This window comes from Phaseolus vulgaris, chromosome 10, assembly GCF_051622355.1.
Source record: "Phaseolus vulgaris cultivar YP4 chromosome 10, ASM5162235v1, whole genome shotgun sequence".
NCBI lineage: Eukaryota > Viridiplantae > Streptophyta > Magnoliopsida > Fabales > Fabaceae > Phaseolus > Phaseolus vulgaris.
This window is the reverse complement of record NC_143507.1, coordinates 36,672,554-36,696,389: the sequence shown is the minus strand read 5'-3', so window position 1 is coordinate 36,696,389 and position 23,836 is coordinate 36,672,554. Positions and strand designations below refer to the sequence as shown.

Genomic DNA, 23,836 nt, shown 5'->3' with positions numbered 1-23,836 from the left:
CCATCCCAAAGTTCGGAAGATTTGTATAAGAGTTAATTTTGTCAACCTGATTTTAGTGTTCTTGGTCCTTGTTGTAAGAACAATAATATAAATGGTTTTTTCAGTTTTTTTTTTTAAAAACTTGAATATAAGTTTTCAGTTTTAGTTTTTCTTAATATATTTATTGGATTATTATTTATTTAAAAATATTTATTACGAAAAAATGTGAATTTGCTTATGCTTTGCAATTTAAAATAATTTTAACACACTTTCTTCTTCCCTTAGACAGTTTTCTTCTTCTTTCACGCATAGTCCCCATTCTTCTTCCATCTCACATAGTCACGCACAATACCCATTCTTCTTCCATCTCACGCAGTCAGTTCCTGTTTTTCTTCCTTCTCAGAGTGAGTTTTCTTCTTCCACCTACAATTTCCTTCTTCTCCTTCATTTTCAATCTTGTTGCTCTTTCTCACTCTCTCGGTCTCCGCTTCGGCTTACTCGTTTTCAGTTTCTCGTTCAATTGGTTTTCACTCTCTGTTCAATTCGTTCATCCGCATCGTTGGATCAGAATTTGTCAATCTCTAGCGTAGCTTCAAGTTGTTCCTACAATTAGGTAAGGTTTTTTGTTTTTGATTTGATTTTCGTTTTCACTTTCGCTTCATTTTTATTTAATTTTTAACTGATGTGTAGCGTAGTGACTCTCACATTTGAACCCTTGGATTAGTGTTTTTTTCAAGTATTTGTTGCTATTTTGTTTTTTTAATGATTAATTTCTGTTTGATTTTCGGATTAAACTGCTGATGATTTTGTTTTAAGTGCTTCAGTTCTTTATTTGGTACAAAATGTTGATTCATAGGTTATTGGTAGATTATTTGATAATAGGTGTAGGAGCATTGCTGTTGTGATGTTAGGCAGCATGTATATTATAAAAATAGAGGAGGATCTGTTTTTAGCACAAATTGATAAGAAGGTCAGGTGTGGTTAATGGTATAGTGTGGGAGCTGGTTTGGTTTTGGAGCTGGAGAAGGAAGTTGGATGCTGAGATTATGTTAAGTTACCTTAACAATTATATTAAACTAATTTTGATGGTAAATTTTGAGTTGAAGACATGTAAAGTTAATTAAAGTTTAATAAAAAAGGTGAATAAGAGAAGGTTTATATATAGAGTGGTGTTGGGACAAGGACACATGATGAATGAGAGTGGGTATAAAAGATGTGCAGAGGCATGCACATGGTGGTTTTAGTTATGGTGGTTTTACTATAAAATGGAGTCTATATAGTAGAAGGGGACAACGTTACGAGGTTCAGGCATATGTCATTACACCTTCATTCCACAATTGGTTAAGATCATCAATAAGAGGTTGCATGTAAACATCTATTTTATTAGTTGGGTTACTTGGGCCAGGTATGAGAGTATGCCATCTCATTTGCTTAGCAGATTCCATTGATGCATACAGTCTTTGTAATCTTGGAATGATTGGCAAATAAAACATTCTCTTCATTGAAATTTTTTATATCTTCCATTGTCACCCTTAGAAGGAAAATACTGAGAAAGATGACAAAATTTGCATTCCATTAAATAGTTGTCATCCTTGTAATACAACATGCACCCAGCCTCACAACAATCAATTTTTTGGGCTTTCAACCCAAGACTTGACACAACCTTTTTGGCGTCATAGTAGCTTTTTGGTATGAAATTATCTTTGGGAGCTACATAAACCAACAATTTTATGAAATAGTCTAAACATTTTTCAGGTGTATGCCAATTCGTTCTAGCCGCTAGCAGTTTGATGGCTATTGATAATTTTGACTAAGTGGCACCATCATAAATAGGTTCATTTGCAGTTGCTAACATATCATAAAACCTCTGGGCTTCTACATTAGGTGACTCTTCTACATATTCATCATTGTTGTCCATGTCACCATAATGACTTGTTATGTCTGTTTCTTGCATGTATGCATCATACACCATATTGGTCACTGAACCAACATTATCAATAGGTTTCGTTCTTCCATGGCTACTAGATGCATAACCAACATTATCCTCACTTGACATCTCTTCTCCATGTTGAACCCAAAATCTTGACATTATTTATAATAAATAAACTATAGACAATGTGAACAAAAATATGAGTTGAATATTAAGAGAGAAAATAAAAATTGGACCTTCCATATTTAGTTATTGAAGTCATATTCGATAACAGTTTAAAAACTGTTTTTCATTTGATTTTTTAAAAAAAGTAGTTTGAGTAGTTTCTTTCCAAAAATTATTTTCAATTTAATTATATTTGAAATTAAAAATGGGATCATAATAGGTTATTTCTATTTAAATTTAATTTAGATAACCAGTCAGTACGATTTTTTTATACAAATTTAATAACAAATTTATCTTACATATATTTAAAAAAAATATTTTATTTAATATTTCTTATTTATTTTATATAAAATCAACACTTCCAATCAAGTATTTATAATTTAAGAATTGGGCAGTTAAAATTACATTTTTTATAAACTTAACGAATGAGGTAAAACTGAGTCTGTGTTGAACTAATATTATTTTATCTCTCCTCTCTATGAATAAAAAAGAGAAAAAAAATGCAGTGAATTGAATTTTCTATCAATTATATAATTTTACATATTTTTAAAACATACTTCAAAATAAACTTACCTAACAACAAGTTCTTTTTTTCCTATCTCTAAAAAATAATGTTTTTATTTAATTCTAAAACATTTATTCGCAACTGCACTACAAAAATAACAAACCAAAATACAGTAACCCTAACTCAATCAACCTGTATGCAATAACAGGCAAAACAAAAAGAAAGTAACATTTTGATAACATAGGAAAAAATCCAAAAGCTACACTGGGTACACTAGGTTACCGAACACAGTATTTATACATTTTTTATACAAGAATGAACATCCTAGCAACTTTTCCATAAATAAGTTGCCATCGCCAAAAAAAACTACAAATTAAGGACTAAGCATCCTCCAAGCAATAAGGTCCTAGACCTTCAAACTTATGCATTAAGCATGAAACTGCAAAAATCTCAATGTTGGTAGCAGCACCTTATACAACAGAGAAGCACTTTCATAAAATTCTCTACCACACACCAACATAAATGCAAGTAATGGAATGAACTCTGGCCAACCTTTACAAGAACAAAGAGGCACTTTTGCAGTCTTAACTGCATCATCCCGCCTATTTTCCTGCACCATTCATTCTACCTTATTCCCACCATTCTTCCTCCAAGAGCCAAACTGCATGATTATATAATGGCTGCAACAAAATCTTCTCAAGCCATTCTACTCATAGACATAGCTATTTCCTGCACATAAAGCTAATGTCTCCTGCTATACCTCATCCAGGCTTTTGATTTTCTTCTCGTACGGGTCCACAAAGCAGAACCTATAGACCTTTGACATTTCTACCTCAAGAGCTACATAGTTGTTCTGTTTCGCACCTTAAAAATATCCTTCTAGATGAAAATAAAATTCTATTTCCATCATTGTGCAACCTGCACTATATGGATAAAAGATTCGTCAGAGTACCGCAGTTAGCATCTAAAGAGTAGCATTTTACTACCTAAATTATTCAGATTCATGGTTGCACTCAAAACTGAAGTTTGCTTCTCATAGATTGGCCTGCTTAGGCTTTCTCCCAACATCTGATAGACCAAGAGATCACTAACACAAACTTTTCGTCAATTATGCAGCCAGAACAACCTGCATAGCTTACCCTGACCCTGAGAACTATGCTTCTGGACCCGCACCAGTAGCAGAGCTACATAAAGTCCACATCCTACTTCTACACCAGCCTCATAATGATATGGAAACTGGGGGATCCCTGGGGAGGGGTTCAACACCTCTGCTGCTACTATTAATTCCTGCAACACCTTAGAACTGCATCAACATTGATAGGGTTGGTCTACTTTGTGTTGCCCTTCCTGTATTCCTTCCCCTTACCTATAACTTCTAATACATGGAAGGGGATTCAGGACCTAGTCCGAGAAGGAGTGATTGAAAGAAGGGAGTCCTATACTTCATCCAAAATTAAGACTTAAGTTGCGCAATCTGGAAAATCTATTTTGCATCAACTGTTCCTTGCTTGAAAATAAGGTTGTTTCCCTGATCCCAAATACACCTCACAATAGCTGCCCAAATACCTTTCCACACCAAGTTTTGATTGTTATTCACCTGTACCAGATGAAAATTCACAAAATGGCACTTCACTTCATTGTGTTGCACTGATAGAATACCAATCCATCTGGAACATGTGGCCCAAACCTTCTGTGCAATCATGCATTCTATGAACAGATGTTGACTTGACTCCTCCTTGTCCTGACACATAGCACACAAAGGAGTAGGCACTGACACTCCTCTCCTACTTAATACCATTGTTGTTGAGATTCTATCCAACAAGACCCTCCATGTCGTAAACAACACGTTGGGTAGCACTTTTATCTTCCAAAAACACTAGAAGAGGTCATTACAAGGATCAGTTACGGGGTTAGCTAAGTGATCGTACGCCGATTTCACTGAGAACACTCTTGATTCTTCATTCCTCCACACCTGGTAGTCCTTCACATCCTTATACCGATTGGTTTGAGATATGAGCCTTAAAAGGTCTTCCTCCATAATAGTTTCCCACACAAACCTAGCACGTCTCCACCTTAAACTCCATCGCCATTCTGATCCTACCCACACGCCAGCCTCACCTACCTTTTCTCCTTGGTTCAAGGATAAAGAATGCTGTTGAAAATGAAGCTTTGATTCCTCCAAATCCATGAAGACAACTTGAAGACTTTGTTGCTGAGTTTACGGTTTAGTTATAGGTAGTTTAGAATTTGCTAGATCCACTCTTAATCAAATTCACAATTGAATCAATTTGGTTTTAAAAAGAAAAGTGTTTTTCAAAGCTAAGTGAAAAATAACCTGTTGATTTCTCATTTTAATCGATTGTTTTTCCCTCAGCTTGTGTGAAGGGTTTTTTGAACTGATTTGACTTTGGTTGACTTAAACTGTCAAACCAATTCAACCGATTAAATCGACATTTCAACCAGTTGATTTTTGAATTTCTTAACAGATTTTCATAAATCTGTTATATATGTTTTCTGTTGTTTTCAAACTATTTTGGCTCATGTTTAGTTGCTTATAACGACTAGTTTGAAGAGGTATGAAGTTGGGATTACCCTCCCTATTTGAGTAGAGAGAAAAGTGATTCAAAATACATTTTGTGAAAGTTTGGATTCAAGAAAGCAAGATTGCCTTGGGCTGTGCTTTGGTTAAAAAGTGGATTAGTAGCAATTGTGATTTCCTGTAATCAGGTGTAATCTGTTCCATATTCTCTTGTAATTGTTTTTCAGTTTTAATACTTGTAATCTGTGTATTTGTAAAGTCAGGGGGTTGTTTTGAATGTGTGTGTAAGAAGTCAAAGAGGGAGTGTGCTCTTGAGTGGTCAAGATCACCTATTTGAGGTTGTGGTGTGTTGTAATCTGTTGTTGATTACCTAGTGGAATACCCAGTGGTTTTGTGAGGACTGAATGTAGCTCTGGTAAGGAGTGAACCAGTATAATTGTTTGTGTGATCTTCTCTCTTTCTCACTCACTTAAAAATTGTTTGACTTGTGATTTTATCTCTGCTGCCATAAACAATCGATTAAATCCTATTTTCAACCTATTGTTTTTCTGATAATAATTTTTAATCAATTTGTTTTCTTGGCTGATCTGATTCTTTGATATGTAAATCATCATTAATCTTCATTCTTAGCCAATATTTGCGAAAAACTTTCCTTAAACAATTCACCCCCTTCTTGTTAAGGTCATTAATTCTAACAATTGGCATCAAGAGTTAGGTTCTTGAAATTTTTTCAAGTTCTGTTTTTCAAACCTGTTTTAATGGCTGACAAGTTACCTTTTTGGGAGGGAGCTTCTATCAATAGACCACCTTTATTCTGTGGTGTGAACTATCAATTCTGGAAAGTTAGAATGATTTTTTTTATTGAATTTACAGATAAAGGAATTTGGGATGCTATAAAGAATGAACCTTTTATTCCAAAAGTAAAAGAAGATGATGTGTTTGTTGATAAGCCTTGGTCTGAATGGACCGAGACAAATAGTAGGAAAGCTAAGTTTGATTGGATTGCAAAGAATATAATAACTTCTGCATTGAGTTGTGATGAATTTTTCAGGATAACTTCTGGGTAGTTTAGAATTTTCTAGATCCACTCTTAATCAAATTCATAACTGAATCAATCTGGTTTTAAAAAGAAAAGTGCTTTTGAAAGCTAAGTGAAAAACAACCTGTTGATTTCTCGTTTTAATTGGTTGTTTTTCCCTCAGTCTGTGTGAAGGGTTTTTTGAACTGCTTTGACTTTGGTTGACTTAAACTGTCAAACCAATTCAACCGGTTAAATCGATATTTCAACCGGTTAAATCGATATTTCAACCGGTTAAATCGATATTTCAACCGGTTAAATCGATATTTCAACCGGTTAAATCGATATTTCAACCGGTTAAATCGATATTTCAACCGGTTAAATCGATATTTCAACCGGTTAAATCGATATTTCAACCGGTTGATTTTTGAATTTCTTAACAAGTTTTCATAAATCTGTTACATCTGTTTTCAGTTGTTTTCAAACTGTTTTGGCTCATGTTTAACTGCTTATAACGACTAGTTTGAAGAGATATAAAGTTGGGATTACCCTCCCTATTTGAGTAGAGAGAAAAGTGATTCAAAATACACTTTGTGAAAGTTTGGATTCAAGAAAGCAAGATTGCCTTAGGTTGTGCTTTGGTTAAAAAGTGGATTAGAAGCAACTATGATTTCCTGTAATCAAGTGTAATTTGTTCCATATTCTCTTGTAATTGTTTTTCAGTTTTAATACTTGTAATTTGTGTATATGTAAAGTCAAAGGGTTGTTCTGACTGTGTGTAAGAAGTCAAAGAGGGAGTGTGTTCTTGAGTGGTCAAGATCACCTCTTTGAGGTTGTGGTGTGTTGTAATTTGTTGTTGATTACCTAGTGGAATACCCAATGGTTTTCTAGGGGCTGGATGTAACTCTTGTAAGGAGTGAAGCAATGTAATTGTCTCTGTGATCTTCTCTCTCTCTCACTCATTTAAAAATTGTTTGACTTGTGATTTTATCTCTGCTGCCATAAACAATCGATTAAATCGTATATTCAACCGATTATTTTTCTGATAACAGTTTTTAATCAATTTGTTTTCTTGGTTGATTTGATTCTTTGATATGTAAATCATCATTAATCTTCATTAGGGTTTAGGGTTTAGGGGAAAAACTTTCCATAAACAATTCATCCCCTCTTGTTAAGGTCATTAATTCTAACAAATGCAACCTAGGGAATATTTTTTTAAGGTTCAAATTCCCAACCCACATATCCTCCGAAAATCTAACCTTATCGCCAACTCCTAATTTCCAACATGTAATTTCCTGAAACCATCCATCACCTCCTCCCTCGCGACAGACTTTAGACAGGTCCCTCCACCATCATGATTGAAGCTTCACTGGCGTACTACTATTATCAGCAGTCGAGCCATATTTAAACACCAACAAATCTCTCCATTTCCCTTTCTCTTCAGTTAGTAAACGACACCTACATTTAGCCAGAAGAGCTTGGTTAAACTTTCTAATGTCTTTAACACCCAACCCGCATTCCTCTTTAGGTTTACACACATCCTCCCATATTACCCATGATATTGTTCTTTCTTCCTTCCCCCACCCCCACAAGAACATCCTTTGGATGCTGGTGATACTTTTACATACAAATTCCAACTTTTTATAGAATGATAGATAGAAGAGAGGAAAAACTGAAAGGATAGATTTTATTAAACAAATTCTTCCTGCCAATGACAGGAATCTCCCTTTCCACGCACTGAGTCTTGCTTTAAGTTTGCTCAGGATTGGCTCCTAGAACCTTTTCCTCCTAGGGTTACCACCCACTTCAAGCCCTAAATACTTGAAAGGAATCAACATCTGCGTACAATTCAAGATCTTAGCGTAGAGATCCAGGACGTTCCTTTCAACATTTATGCCTACAACCTTCGACTTATGGAAATTAACCTTCAGGCTTGATGCGAGTTCATAGCCCCTCAAAATAGCCTTCATAGTGATTACATTTCTATAGGAGTCTTCACATAGAAAAAATGTATCATTAACAAATTGAAGCATGCACACCTCTATCACATTCCTACCAATCTTCAAGCCTGATAGCACATTTGCCTTTATAGCTTGTCTGGCTAACTCAGCAAGGCCTTCAACTACTATGATAAACAAGAATGGCGCTAGAGGATCACCTTGCCTCAACCCTCTCGTCAGTTTAAATTCTTCAGTAGATCTTCCATTAACCAACACCGAGACCGAAGTAGAAACCAATCACCCTCTGATCCATGAAATCCACTTATAGTGAAACCCCAACCTCTGCATCATTTGATAAAGAAAATCCCACCTGACCAAGTCGTACGCCTTTTCATAGTCCACCTTTTGACATAGTCCACTTCTCCCATTCCTCCTGAGCTCCTCTACCACTTCATTCGCCATAAGTACGTTATCCAACATCCCTCTATCCATCAGGAAGGCCGACTGACTCTCATTTATCACTGATGGTAGAACAGACTTGATTCTATAAGACAACACCTTCAATATGATTTTATATAGAGAACCCACTAAGGAGATTGGTCTATACCGATCAAGCTTCGAAGAGTCACTAACTTTAGGGACCAAGGCTATAAACAAGGCATTACATCCTTTTGGTATGCTACGTGAATCATGGAATTGTGCCACCGTTGCTACAATGGCATTTTTCATAACATCCAAACTTTTCTTGATGAATTTAAAGTTTATCCATCTGGACCAAGACTCTTTGAGCTATCACATTGCCACACCGCTTCCCGCACTTCTTCCTCAGTGAATTCAACAATAAGGCTAAGATTTTCTTCCATAGAGAGGGTTTTAAACTCAACCGCACTTATTCTATGATGGAGATCAAGCTCAAGAGGACATGGAGGCCAATCCACAAGATCAAGAAGAGGTGGAGACACAAATGGAGGACGCCCATGGAGGTCAAAGTCCACCTCAAAGGATTACAAGAAGCATGTTCAAAGCTTTGGGAGCTAGAGGACATTTATTTTCTCTTTTTGTAATTTCTTTAGTTGAAGGTGCTTAGAGGGAAACATTAGAAACCTCTTTTGTTTTAGCATCTTTTAGGCTTTAGTTAGGAGCTTTAGGAGGGGGGTGTATTAGTAGATAGGTGTAGGTGTAGTTTTTGGGAGGTGTCATAGTAGAAAAAGGTCACACCTCCCATGTGACTTGTTTTTGGTGGGAATTTCAAATGAGTTTATTTGAAATTTCCCACCTATTTTTTCAGCACCTTAGGCTATAAATAGAGGTGCTTCCTTTGTAAAATTCAGATTGGAATTAATCTAAGAAAACTCTACTCAAATTTTGAGTGACCTTTGGAGAGCTTTTGGAGCCTTCTTCTCTAGTCTTATCTTGATGGATCAATGGAGTCCTCAAGTGGCGGCTTCACTCTCATCTAGGAGCATTCCACACTTCTAGTGGCGAGATCATCCATCCTCCTTCAATCTTCATGAGCATTCTCTTCTCCTTCCTTTCTTCTTCTTCAATTGTTCATGTTGCCTTGTGTTCTTGAGTTGTTTAGTTTCGGTTTTTCTATTTTCCAGCACTATGTTCTGTTTTTGTTTTTAATTTCTGTTTTGGTTCGGTTCATTTGATCAATTGTTCAATTCTGTTCGGTCAATTCCAGTTTTAATCTCTTTGTTGATTCAATTTGACAATATTTGGTTCATCCAAATGAGTTTGGGATTTGGTACTAGTTTTTGGTGAGTTCTTGTCTTAGAACAATGATCCAACTCTAAGAAAAAGTGCCTCTATAATGTCCAGCTCAAGGTGATTCCTAAGAATGTCAAGAATCATTCTCTATATGGCTAGTGGAATCACATTATTCTAACCCCAACGTCTTTAGTAGCCACAAATCTGTCTTGGAATAGTTTTTTCGCTTCTTTTTTAATAACTTCAGGCTCCTCGCACTACTGACCTCCAAACTCAACTCCTTTGATGTCATTCCTAAGTCTTCTCCACCTTAGAATTGAGTGATAGTATCTTGAACGTGACTCCCCATGCTTTAGCCAATTTACTCTCGCCTTTTGACTAGTGAGAGATTCTATCTTTTTATTTGTCACCCTCATCTGGCTAATGAGTTCCATTCTTTCCATCCTAGCACTTCCCTCCAGTTCGCCATCTGCATCTTGGCAATCAAGTTTTTCTATTCTATTCAGGATTCTGCTCTTTTTTAAGTCAAGATTACCAAACACATCCCTGTTCCAGAGTTTTAGGTCGTTCTTCAGCATCTTCAACTTAACTCTGAGTTTGATCAAGTCATTCCCTTGTGTAGAGTACAACATCCATTTCTCTTTCACTAGCTCCTTGAATCCCCTTCTCTATGTGCCATGCATCAATAGTTTTGAACAGTTTAGGGCTTCAGTCTTTTACCATAGACTTCACCACTAAAGCATAATGATGAGACACTACCCACTGTTGGACACACTGTTTACACCCCAACCAATTATGTAGCCACTCATCGTTTACAAGCACTCTATCCAACCTGCTCTTAGCTGATCCATTTGATTTGAACCATGTGAACTTCTTGCCAATAATAGGCAAATCCAACAAAATATTTTTGTCTATGAACCCATTGAAACCAATTATTTCATTTGATAAAGCTACCCTTTCACTAACACCTTTCCTTTCGTTAACATTCTTGACTGCATTAAAGTCACCGCATAGGCACCACGCCATGCCTTGGTGTGCCATTTTGGTGTTAGTCAAATCCTCTCATAAATCCCTATTTTCACCCAAGTTACACGAAGTGTAGACATTAACCATAACACATCTATTCATTGATAACAGATGTTGGTCGGAGATTGCTATATACCCATTTCCCATAATATGCCTTTCATTACAGAAGGCATATTTATGCCACATTGATAGCACACTACCAACTCCATTATCTCCAATGTTATTGATCCACCCAACCTTATTATCCCCCCACAAAGAGTAACATCTGGCATCCGAGAACATGTTTGTTTTTGTCTCTTGAATACATACAAATTCAGCACCCTCACAAACTATAATTTGTCTAAGATATCTAGCTTTGGTGCCCCCTCCTAAGCCTTTTATGTGCAGGTTTACAATTATAATAAGAAACCATTCTTGGTGCCCTCCTCATAAATCCTCATGACCTCGTAATCTTTTCCAAACATTAGAACTCTTTGACTACCTCTTTCCCATTCCCGTGACATGTGAGGCCTATTTGTTTGCCAAGCTCCCACAAACTGATCGGGTCCTCATTAGCTCCTGTTTTCCAGAATCAGATATTACAATTGGTAATCCTCCCATCAGAGATGGATACTGGACTGTTGTTTAACCTGGATAGAAAAGAGTTCCCACCTAACACTGAACCCACACTTGAATTTGCTTTCATCCTTGGTTGGAAACTTATTTCTCCCAACTCCCACAAACCTTTCACTTTGCATTGGTGTGGAAGAGTACGAGAGATGCTTCCCACAGCCACTGCCTCTTCTCCGTTAATGTGCGCGAACTTCATCATTGTAGAACTATCCCTAAGAGACCCATTGATAGCCTGTCGTTTTGCTATCACATTAATATGATTCTGGCGTAGACTTGTCTAACACTAGATAAATGATAGTATAATTGTGGCAGATGACCCCAAGTCGTCTCCCAACGAATCCAATAGTAAAATCAGTAGATCAATGTTTAGAATATCTGCAAGCAATAAAAGTTAACAATAACAATAATAATAAAAAAGGGATTGAGATAGTTATGCAGGAAATATAAAAGAGATTTGAAACAACAACAAAAAAGCGGTTGATCCCCAAGTTCTTTCACCATTGAATTCTTCATAGGTTCTTTAAAGATTAATCTTTTCTCAATCCTCCAACAGAGTTAAACCAGATTGAACATGCGCCAATCTAATTCAACTGAAACTCACTGGCAAAATATGCGTCTACTAGATTAATCAATACCTACTTTGTTCCATGCATATACTCCATGAGAATGCTTATCTCCTCTCTCTTGAATCATGCGCCCAAGAAATTAATTAGAACAATGCGAACTAACTAAGAAACCAAAGTTTAAGATAAGGAAGACTCTCAATCATGCGTTCAAGTACAACCTCTCACAAAAACTAGTTTTCCAGGAGATCAGACTATTAAAACAACTGCTATAGAGAATTAAAAATCGAAACTTTTATTGAACAAAACCTCAGAACTCAATGGGGAATTACAAAATAATCAACCAAAAAGGTTTAGCCTTCCATGCGGAGGCAAACCAAAATAATTACAAAGAAGAAAATAAACTAAGAAAACCCTATGAAGCTCCCCCTTTTCTCCTTGATGCTTGTGTCCTTTTATAGATTTTTCTACTCCAAGGATCTTGGGAAAATATTCTAGTTTATATTTTGTTAACAGTTTCCAAGTTTCCAACTTTGCAGAATTCTTGTATTTTGCAGAAGATTTGCTTCCAATTCTGTTTCTGAGATATTGTAGATTTTATTTTCTCTTTCTTCTCCTCATAATTTGTTTCCTGTTTTGGTTCAAGAAGCAACTTGTACTTTTGCAACAAAGGTAGATGCTTCCTCCGGATAATTTACTTTAAAAACACAAAATTAACAAAAATAATAGTTAAGGCCCAAATAAACCCAATTATAAGAATATTAATTAAAAAATGGATTTATTTATTATTATAGTCCAATAATCTATAATTAAGGTTATTGTGTGTGAATAAATATATGTTCATCACCCATCTTTTTCCCAGCCCCCTTTGTGAACAAAATCTGATATTGTACCATCTAAGCATCCTTGAGCTCGTAGACCATCCGCAGGCATTGGACCAACACTTGATCCCACTGGAGCTAGAGGTTGGCGCCGAGCCCCTGCTCCTCTCATCTCCTCACTGCTTTCGTGGAAATCACACAACCCGTGGCTTTTTCCTTCCTCACTGCAGGACCCAAGTTCCGACACAATATTTATACATGACTTGAACAAAAGTCTCTGATAAACTAATAACTGAAGTTACTATAGTGGAAAGTCTCAAACATACTTAAAAACCAAAGAGTGTAGTTGTTGCATGTAAAGTAGGAAAGAGGAGGAACAAAACATTTGTAGTTTTAAGAGGAACAATGTGAAAATTAGAATGATGATAATACTCTCAGTAACAGAGTTATGATAAATTGAATTGAAGTGAAGAAATAGGGTAAAGTGATGGGAAATTTAGTGTAGTTTGGGGTAGGTTTTGATGATGTTGAGAATGTAATAGAGGGAGGTGTGAGTCGGTGAGAGGTTATGGTTTGGGAAGAGAACCAAAAAAAAATGTAAACCATTCCTCTTTCCTTGGCAATGGCATTAGTCAGTTATCACTTGGTCAATTACCCCTAATGTTTACGAAATACATAAAATATATTATGGATATTTTAGAGATTAAACAAATAAATGAAAACTCTTTTTAACTTTAAATACAAAAGCAAAAAAGCAAAAATAGAAACCCAATATGTTTAGTTTGGTTTGCTTCCTATGATCAACTTGTAAGAATTAGTGGCCTTAACAAGAGGGGGAGGTGAATTGTTTAAGTAAAATTTTCACAAATACTGGTTAAGAATGAAGATTGATGTTGATTTACAGATTAAAGAATAAGATCATCCAAGAAAAAAAATTTGTTGAAACTGCTATCATAAAAGCAATTGGTTGAAAATACAATTTAACCGATTATTTGTGGCAGGAGAGATGAAATCACAAGTCAAACAGATTTTAAATGAGTGAGAGAGAGAATATCACACAAATAATTATACTGGTTCACTCTTTACCAGAGCTACATCTAGTCCCCAGAAAACCACTGGTAATTCACCAGGTAACCAACAACAGATTACAACACATCACAACCTCAAAGAGGTGATCTTGACCACTCAAGAACACACACCCTCTTTGACTTTACACACAGTCTGAACAACCATCTGACCTTACAAATACACAGTTTACAAGAATTCAAACTAAAGAACAATTACAAGAGAATATGGAAAAAATTACACTTGATTACAGGAAATCACAGTTGCTCTTAATCCACTCTTTAACCAAAGCACAACTCAAGGCAATCTTGCTTCCTTGAATCCAAACTTTCACAAAATCTTTTATGAATCACTTGTTGTGTGTTTTTCAAATAAGAAGGGTAATCATAGTTTTATAGCTCATCAAACTAGTCATTTTAATAAGTTAATCATGAGCCAAAACAGTTTGTAAATAACTGAAAACAAATTTAAGAATTTGATGAAAAGCTGTTAAGAAATTCAAAAATCAACCGGTTGAAATGTCGATTTAACTAGTTGAATTGGTTTGACAGTTAAGTCAACCAAAATCAAAACATTTCAAAAGACCTTTCACAGGCTGAGCAAAAACAACCAATTAAAACGAGAAATCAACAGGTTGTTTTTCACTTAGCTTTGCAAAACATTTTTATTTTTAAAAAACCAGATTGATTCAGTTGTGAATTGATTAGGAGTGGATCTAGCAAATTCTAAACAACCTAGAATGAAACCCTGAACACATCAACAAGATCTTCAAGTTGTTTTCATGGATTTGGAGGCATCAAAACTTCATTTTCAACATTCTCCCCCTATTTGAAGAAAAATCCCGGGGTTGCTTTGGAAGTTCTGTTTAGAATCTGGCACAACTTGCAATCACAAAAAGATGCAAATACAAGAGATAATCTATTCCAGATATATCAAGTATCACATAACCAGTTTCCACTGGGTGATTTTCAAAGAGGAACATAAACCAAATTAGTGTGAAAACCAATTACACACACATGCATGTAGCAGCAGAAAAACAACCTGTTAAAAAACAGGATTAACTAGTTAAAATCATCAAAGTTTAGCAGTTATCAACATAATAAGTGCAGAATTAGATGATTACAACCTCAAAGCCACTTTTTCCCTTATTTGTCTTCACAAATAGAGTGTAAGAAGGGATAAAAATAGCACAGATTAAGGTAAATCTTGTGAATCAATGATTCCTAACTCATTCCTTAATGAGAAAAACCTGTCCTCGGATAGAGGTTTGGTGAAGATGTCTGCAAGCCGTCTTTCAGTGGCAATGAATTGTACCTCACAATCACCATTATTTACATGATCATGAATAAAGTGATGCCGAATCTCAATGTGTTTGGTTCTTGAGTGCTGAACTTGATTTTTTGTTAGGTTGATTGCACTTGTATTGTCATAAAATAAAGGAACCTTGTTTACTTTCAACCCAAAGTCCTCAAACTATTGCTTGATCCACAAAATTTGAGCACAACAGCTCATTTCAGCTATGTACTCTGCTTCAACAGTGGAGAGGGCTACACAGGCTTTCTTCTTGCTCTGCCATGATGTCAAACTTGAGCCAAGAAGATGACAGGTTCCACTAGTACTCTTCCTATCTAGCTTGCAACCTACAAATTTAGAATCAGAATACCCAACAAGTTGTATAGGGGAATGAGAGGAATACCATAGTCCAAAAGTAGATGTTCCCTTCAAATATTTTAGAATCCTTTTAACAACTTTGAGATGTGATTCCTTTGGATTTGACTGGAATCTACCACAAAGGCACAAAACAAACATTATGTCTGGGCTGCTAGCTGTAAGATAAAGCAAGGATCCTATTAACCCCCTATATGTTGTTTGATCAACAATAACTTCACTTGCATCAGCATCCATATAGCAGTCGGTAGGCATTGGTGTTGAGGCTTCTTTGCAATTCTGCATTTCAAATCGTTTGAGTATCTCCTTGCAATACTTTGATTGATTTAAGAAGATGCCCTCTTTGGATTGCTTGACCTGCAATTCAATAAAGAAGGAGATTTCTCCCATCATCGACATCTCGAACTCCCCCTGCAATGCTGTCACAAATTCTTCACACAGTCTATCATTAGTTGATCCAAAAATAATATCATTAACATATATTTGTATTAAGATAACAACATAATTTGACTTTTTAATAAAAATGGTTTTGTCAATCTTCCCTCTTTCATAGTTGTGAGATAAAAGAAAGTTACTTTACCTTTCATACCACTGTCTAGGTGCTTCCTTGAGACCATACAAAGATTTTTTTGAATTTGTATACATGATTGGAATATAGATAGTCTTCAAACCCGGTTGGTTGTGAAACAAAGATTTCCTCATTTACAATCCCATTTAGGAAAGCAATTTTCACGTCCATTTGGAACAACTTGAAACCATTCATACAGGCAAAGGCTAGCAATAATCTCACAACCTCTAATCTTGCCACTGGTGCGAAAGTTTCGTCATAGTCTATTCCTTCTTCTTGATTGTACCCTTTTGTAACAAGTCTTGCCTTGTTGCTTGTGATTACCCCTATATCATCTAACTTGTTTCTTAATACCCACTTTGTTTCTATGAGATTCATCTGATTTGTTCTAAAACTAGAAGCTACACATCATTCCTTACAAATTGGTTAAGTTCCTCATGCATAACAACTATCCAATGTTCATCCTTGAGTGCTTCATTGATTGACTTGGGTTCAACTTTGGAGACAAAAGCCATATGGTTGCAGAAGTTTGATACCGTCCTCCTTGTAGATACACCTTTATTAATTTGCCCAATGATGTTTTGTACTGAGAGATCTCTGGGAATCCTTCACTCTTTAGGAAGTTCACACTGTTGCAAATTTTCAATCGGTTGTTTCACAGTATGTACATATTCCTCTACAGTCATAAGTCTCTTATTATAAACTCTATAGGCATGACTAGTTAAGGAGTAACCAAGAAAAATACCATTATCGACTTTTTCGTCAAACTTACCAAGATTGTCTTTACAATTGTTTAGAATTTAGCATTTACACCCAAATAACTTTAGATGTCTTATGTGAGGCTTCCTTACATTGATTAATTCATATGGAGTCTTTTTCAGAATGGGCCTGATAAGAACACGATTTATTACATAACATGTTGTACTGACTACATCTGTCCAAAAGTATTTGGTAAGGAGGATTTATTCAAGATTTTTCTTGCCAGCTCCTCAAGCAATCTGTTCTTCCTTTCCACTACACGATTCTGATGAGGTGTCCTTGGTGCAAATAAATTGTGAAAGATGCCCAACTTATCACAGAAGGCGCTAAACTTCTCATTTTGGAATTCTCCACCGTGATCACTCCTAATGGAACCAATGTTGCTGCAGTAGGAGTTTTGTAGCCTTTTGGCTAGCTTTTTAAATGCAGATGTAGGCCTCACTTTTTGAATGGAGAAACATTGTCCATGTAAACCTGGAAAATTCATCAACCACAAAAAGAGCATAATAATTCCCTCTAAGGCTCATAGTTCTTGAAGGACCAAACAGATCCATATGTAGAAGCTCAAGGGGTTTTGAGGTGGAAACTATGTTTTTTAGTTTAAAAGACCATTTTGTTTGTTTCCCCTTTTGACAAGCTTCACACACATGATCCTTCTCAAACTTGAGTTTGGGTAAGCCAATAACAAGATCATTTGAAATTAATTTGTTCAGATGATGCATATGAATGTGTGCAATTCTTCTGTGCCAAAACCATGATTCTTCATGTTTGGTCAAAAGACAACCAATGGATGTGGAATTTGAAATATCAAATAGATAGACATTATTAATTCTTTTACCAACCAACAACACTTCATTTGAATTTGGTAGACGAATCTCACAGGAGTTAGTTTTGAATGTGACTTGATATCCTCTATCACAAAGCTGACTTATGCTGAGAAGGTTGTGCTTGAGACCTTCCACATAGAAGACATCATGAATCAGAAAACTGTTTTCATTACCAATAGTACATTTTCAAAGGATCTTTCCTTTATTATTATCCTCATAGGTCACTTGGCCTTCTTGCTTAAGAATGATGTTGACAAACTTTGATACATCTCCAGTCATGTGCTTGGAGCAGCCATTGTCCAAGTACCATAAGAGCTGGTTTTTTTATCAAGAAATTCTACAAAAATTAAAATCAGGTGGCAAGATCTGGTCCCCTAATAAATTTGGGTCCATAGATGTTAATTCGATTGTTAGGAACCTTACGATTCTTGGGAACCCACTTTAGAATACCTTTAGGAACAGAAAATTTGCGAATTTTGCAAAACCTAACAGAATGACCATTTCTCACACAATAGAAACAAGAAAGAACAGGTTGTTTCGACTTTTCAATCGGTTAATTTTCAGTAATGGTTGAAAAAGGTTTTGAAATGCCACTGTTCTTGCTTTGTGGGTTAAAACCCATACCAAATTTTTCAAAAACGCAATTTTGAGATGCTAAGACATTTTCAAAGTTGGATTTTCCTTTTGAAATTCTATTCACAATTTTCACAAGATAAAACCATTCTTTTGAAGAGATTCACAATTTTTGCAAAAACTAGATTCACACTTGCAAGAAGAATTTTGATAAATCATTTCTATGTTTTCAAAATCAGTTTTTGAGTTGTTCAAATCTTTTTCCAAGACCTTGACTATAATTTTCAACCAGTTGTTTTTACTTTTCAACGAATTATTTGAAAAGGTTAATTTATGAGCTTCTTCATGAGCCTCTTTAAAAGCCTCAAGAAGTTGATAATAACTATCACATTTGGCAGATGAGGATGTACTTACACTGTTTGATGCAGAATCTTCTTTTGCCATCAGACATAAGTTTATTTTGGAAGCTGCAGAGGATGATCCAGAAGAGAACTTGTCATTGTCCAGCCAAGCATTTCTTGAATCTTTATGAATTCTTTCAAGAGTGTCCCACATATCTTTAGCTGAAACACACTTTGAAACTCTAAGAAACTCATTAGAATCAAGAGCAGAAACAATGATATTTTTAGCAACACTGTCAATATGATCTTTTTCACTTTCAGAGAAAATGGTATTAGTTTCAAACAAAGGTATGAAAGAACTGTTTGTGATGACTTCTCAGATTTTCTATCTATAGAATCAACAAAAAATTTCATTATCTTTTGAAAACCATGGATAAACTTACAATTGGAAAATCCAACTTTGAAGATGTTCTTGCATCTCAAAATTGTGTTTTTGGAAAATCAGGTTCAGGTTTTTATCCACAAAGCAAAGGAAATGGAATTTCAAAACCTTTTTCATCTGTACCAGAAAAACAATCGGTTAAAAGGTCGATTCAACCGGTTGTTACAAATTTCAATTGCATGAAGAAAGGTCATTCAGTTAGGTTCTGCAAGTTTAGAAAGTCTTTTGTTCCTAAAGGGATCTTTAAATGGATTCCAAGATGTTTTGATGGTTCCAAGGATAAGTCTAACACAAAAGGTTCCAAGTTCTTTAAGGGATCAAGTCTTGTGATTTAACAAGCTTTGTTTTGCAGATTCTTGATTCCATTTGAAGGATTAGTAAAGATCAGGATTTCAAGAAGATTTATTGGAAAGACAATGTCTTGTCCTGATACTATGTATTTCTTACATTTGTGTACCTTAAATATGAAGGATAATTATTTGTTCTTCTCATTCTTGAACATTAGTTTCTAAATCCAATCCTGAATTTTTCTCTATGCCTATACTTGGATTATGATTAGCTTGTATTCCTTCTGTTTTTTTATACAAATTTGTGTGCCTTATAAACCTGGATTCTTGTATATAGCATGGCTGTTAAAAATTTGATTTTCTCAAATTTTTTCATTAGTGCAGAAATTCAACCGATTGTTTCTTCGAAACAATCGATTGTTTTCACTCTGTCAGCACTGGGAAAATTTGTTTTTAATTTTTGAACTCTGATTTGTTATTCTATTCAACTCAGTCATGTTTGTGGTCAACAATGTCTTAATTACATCTTTGAATACAAAATATCTCTGCAATAAATGTTCTTTATGAATCAGATTCCTCCTAATCTTGGAAATTAAAACTGCTTTTAAAGTTTGGTCAAATCAACATGTGATTTTCTGTACTTTCTGTTATGACTGACACAAACTGCTTTATAGTTCAGATTTGATTCTTTTTTCTTTTTTGAAAACAACACACATAATACCAACTTTGACCAAAGGTTTATGCTATATATGTGATGCAATTAGCTGCTGTTTTCACACAAACAATCTGTTGTTCTTATTTTTTCCTCTGCTCTAAGTTTTCTATGTAGTGTGCTAAGTTCTTCTTTGATTTGAGTTATGGCTACAACTCCTCCATCTTCTAAAAGGATGAAAACAAGAGCTTTAAGGAGTGGTGGGAAGCTGGAAGGATGGTTCTCAGGAGAATCTGAACTCATCAACAAATACCTACATGAAACAAGTAGGAAAATTGTCAGCATACCCAAGCTTGTCTCCTTCACTTGGATGAAGCAACAAAATTTGACTGTTGTGAGAAGCCTCCTCAAGGAGAAAAGATTGAAGAGATTTTTTGAGCTCACTGGAAACATTTATCCAGACTTGGTGAAGGTATTTTATACTAACCTTTAATTCAATGGTGACTAACTTGTCTCTAATGTTAAGGGTGTAGACATGGTTATCACCAATGATGCATGGACTGTTGTGACTGGATTGAAGTTCTCTGGGGTATGAATCAACAGAGGGAATATAGGGGTAGTTGAAGAATTCAAAAAAATGCAATTCTACAAGAATTGTCTCAAGAATCCCCTCTCCAAAATAAGAAATTTTTCAGTTAGAAGGCTAAAACTTGATGAAAGGCTCATAACTTTCATTGTGTCATGGATCATCACACCAAGGGAGAGCAATCACTTCACTGTCTCTGAGGAAGACCTGTTGCTGATCTACTGCATTATGAATAAAGTGAAGATCAATTGGATCCACACCATCAAGGACCATATGCAAAAATCCATAAGGTTAAGTGACTTCCACTATCCCTATGCAATTTTAATCTCTAAATTTCTACACTATTTTGAAGTGGATATTAAAGAGGAGTTGGCTAAAATTATCAAGCCCTCAAGTGAGATTAACAGTGGATCCCTAAACAAAATGGGATTTACTAAAATAGGTGGGAGATGGGTTAGCAAAGATGGTGACCAAGCTGGCCCTAGTGGAACCAATGTTGGTGATGAACTTGAAGATGCAACAACTCAAGAGGAACCTGCTACTGAGACTCAAGAGGCTGGTCCTAGTGATGGTTACATGGGAGAAAGGTTGACTTTAATGTCTCCTTTTGAAAGGTTAATGATCAACCGCATGGACGCATTTGCTGAAAATCAAAGGAATCTTCATGATTTGTGAGTCAAGGTTCAATCATATGGATTCACGTTTTTCAAACCTGGATGAAAAAATAGAAGAGGTTCAGAATTAGCTTCTAGAGTTACAGTTTGAAAGAAAGAACAATCCTTCTTTTTAATTGTTGGTTTAAGTTTTTGAACAATTTCGTTTTTTTTATACTATTTTTTATCCTTCCTTTTGTCTATTTGTGAAGACAAATAGGGGGAGAAGTGTTGGGATATGTAATGTTCTTATTATCTGCACTATTAATGCTTTTGAACATTGCTATAACTGGTTCATGATTGAAATTTTAAAACTGATACAACTCTGATACAAAATTTCAACCGGTTATTATTGCGAAATAACCAATTGTTTATCTGTGTTGCACCTTTGTATGTTTGACTGGTTTCTCACATTGATTTGGTTGATTTTCCTCTCTGAAAATCACCTAGTGGGAATTGGTTTGTGGTACTTGTTTGATTGGAATAGATTATCCTATATGTCTCTCTTTGCTTATGAATGCAGGTTGTACAGATTCTAAGTAAGAACATTCCAAAGAGCATCCCAAGAATTTGTCTCCATCAAATATGGGGAGATTGTTGAACATGGGAGCTTTGATGTTTCAAATCCATGATGAAGCTTGAAGCTGTGCTGCTCTTTATTTTGGGTTTAGTCTAGGGTGTTTAGAATCTTTGTAAGATCTTTCCTAGTCCCTTGCACAAGCTTGATCAATCTGTTTTGTTAAGGAAAAGTTTTTTTCTAAGCAAAGAGAAAAACAATCGGTTGAATTATTGAAATAATCGGTTGTTTGTCATTTGGCTTGTTTGAAGGTTTTTAAACTATTTTTGACTTGGTTATGTAATTTCCTAACCAATTCAACCGGTTAAAACGACTTTTCAACCGATTGATTGTAACACTTCATAACAACTCTTTAAAAAACTTGTTAATCTGTTTTGGATGTGAATCAAAACTATTTTGGCAATAAATGCTGCCTAGAATGGCTAGTTTAGTGTGCTATAAATATAGTTTTTCTTTCAAAACAAAAAACACAAGTTTTATATCAAACAAAGTGAGATTGAGATTGATTTGAAAGAAGTTTTGCAAGATCGCTATTTAGCTGTGCATTGGTACAAGGTTTGATCATAAGAGCTTCCTGATTTCTGTAATCTCATGTGGTTTCTATTCCTTTCATTATTCTTGTGATTGTACTTTTATAAACTTGTAAATGTGTGTGAAATCTTGTAAGTCATAGGGTGTTTTGACGTGAGGTGTGTGGTTGCAAAGAGGGTGAGTGGGTCTTGTGGTTTTCAAGGTCACCTCTTTGTGGTTGTGTTGTTGTAATCTGTGAGTGGTTACTACTGGAACCCAGTGGTTGTTCTGGGAACTGGATGTTGCTAAAGGTTGAGTGAACCAGTATAAAATTGGTTGTGTAAATCTCTCTCTCTCACTCCTTATAACTGTTTGTTTTAATTCTGCTTTTGTTGCTGCTATAAACAACCAAACCGATTGAAATTCTGCAAACAGTTTCTTAATCATTATTTGATTGCTTTCCTTGATTGCTTTATCTGTGAATTGTGTTAAAGCTTCATTCTTGATCAATCTTTGCGAAAATATTTGATAAACAGTTCACCTCCCCCCCCCTCTTGTTTAAGCCATCAATTCTTACAAAGTTAACCAAAACCAAAACATTTCAAAAGACCTTTCACAGGCTGAGGAAAAACAACTGATTAAAACGAGAAATCAACAGGTTGTTTTTCACTTAGCTTTGGAAAACCTTTTTCTTTTTTAAAAAACAAATTGTTTTAGTTGTGAATTGATTAGGAGTGGATCTTGCAAATTCTAAACAACTTAGAACGAAACCCTAAACACAACAACAAGATCTTCAAGCTGTCTTTATGGATTTGGAGGCATCGAAGTTTCATTTTCAACACATTTGTATTTAATCCTCCTTTAAATGGAACAAAACCCTAAGGGTTCTTAAGAAATAATCGGCGCCAGATTGATTTCTATCATTGTTTCCTTTTTTTTTTATCTCACTACTACATCCCTCACTCCCTCTTCTCTCTTATCGCATGTTCTTTCCCACCTTTATTTATAAATGGACATGGTCAATTTCACTAGTCTTGACATGTTTAGTGCTTTAGGTAGAGGTGTCGAGATGGGCAACACTCTTGCCATTAATGTTATGCTAAACATTTTTCATAAACTAGTATCACTAGTCATAGGATCCTAGTAGAACATAACAATACCTAACCACGACTCAGATGCCCAGTTGTTGGCTCTACAAGCAAGCAAGCCAATTTCTGAAGCACCAAGCCTTTCTTAGATGTCAACACTATTGCAACTTTCTCAATATCAATTAATCCACCTAACTTTCATTAAATTAACTTTAAACTCTAGAATATAACTTCTTCAAAAACTGAAATGCAATTGTGAGAAAAGCTTAACTTATTCTACAACTTTTTCTTGAAAACCTCAAATGAGGAGAATGAAAATAGGAAAAGGAAAACCTCTGGTAGTAACGTAAGCCACAGTTTTAGGGGAGAGAATGACGCCAAGAGTGTCGTCTCCAACTCTAGATTCGACAATGACTGGATATTCTTCGG

The 23,836-nt window shown here is 35.4% G+C and overlaps 1 long non-coding RNA gene across 3 annotated transcripts; it reads left to right on the top strand.

The window, feature by feature from the left end:
* Positions 1 to 216: 216 nt before the first annotated feature.
* Positions 217 to 22,664, top strand: LOC137818850 (uncharacterized). 3 transcript variants are annotated; one of them, XR_011082156.2, is made up of 4 exons: positions 247 to 383; positions 488 to 592; positions 20,159 to 20,869; positions 21,022 to 21,568. It is a non-coding gene; the product is annotated as an uncharacterized LOC137818850 (long non-coding RNA). The 3 variants fall into 3 exon arrangements; XR_011082155.2 differs by lacking the exons at positions 20,159 to 20,869; positions 21,022 to 21,568 and adding an exon at positions 1,735 to 1,867 and having other exon boundaries at positions 217 to 383; XR_011082153.2 differs by lacking the exons at positions 20,159 to 20,869; positions 21,022 to 21,568 and adding an exon at positions 21,756 to 22,664.
* Positions 22,665 to 23,836: the final 1,172 nt, after the last annotated feature.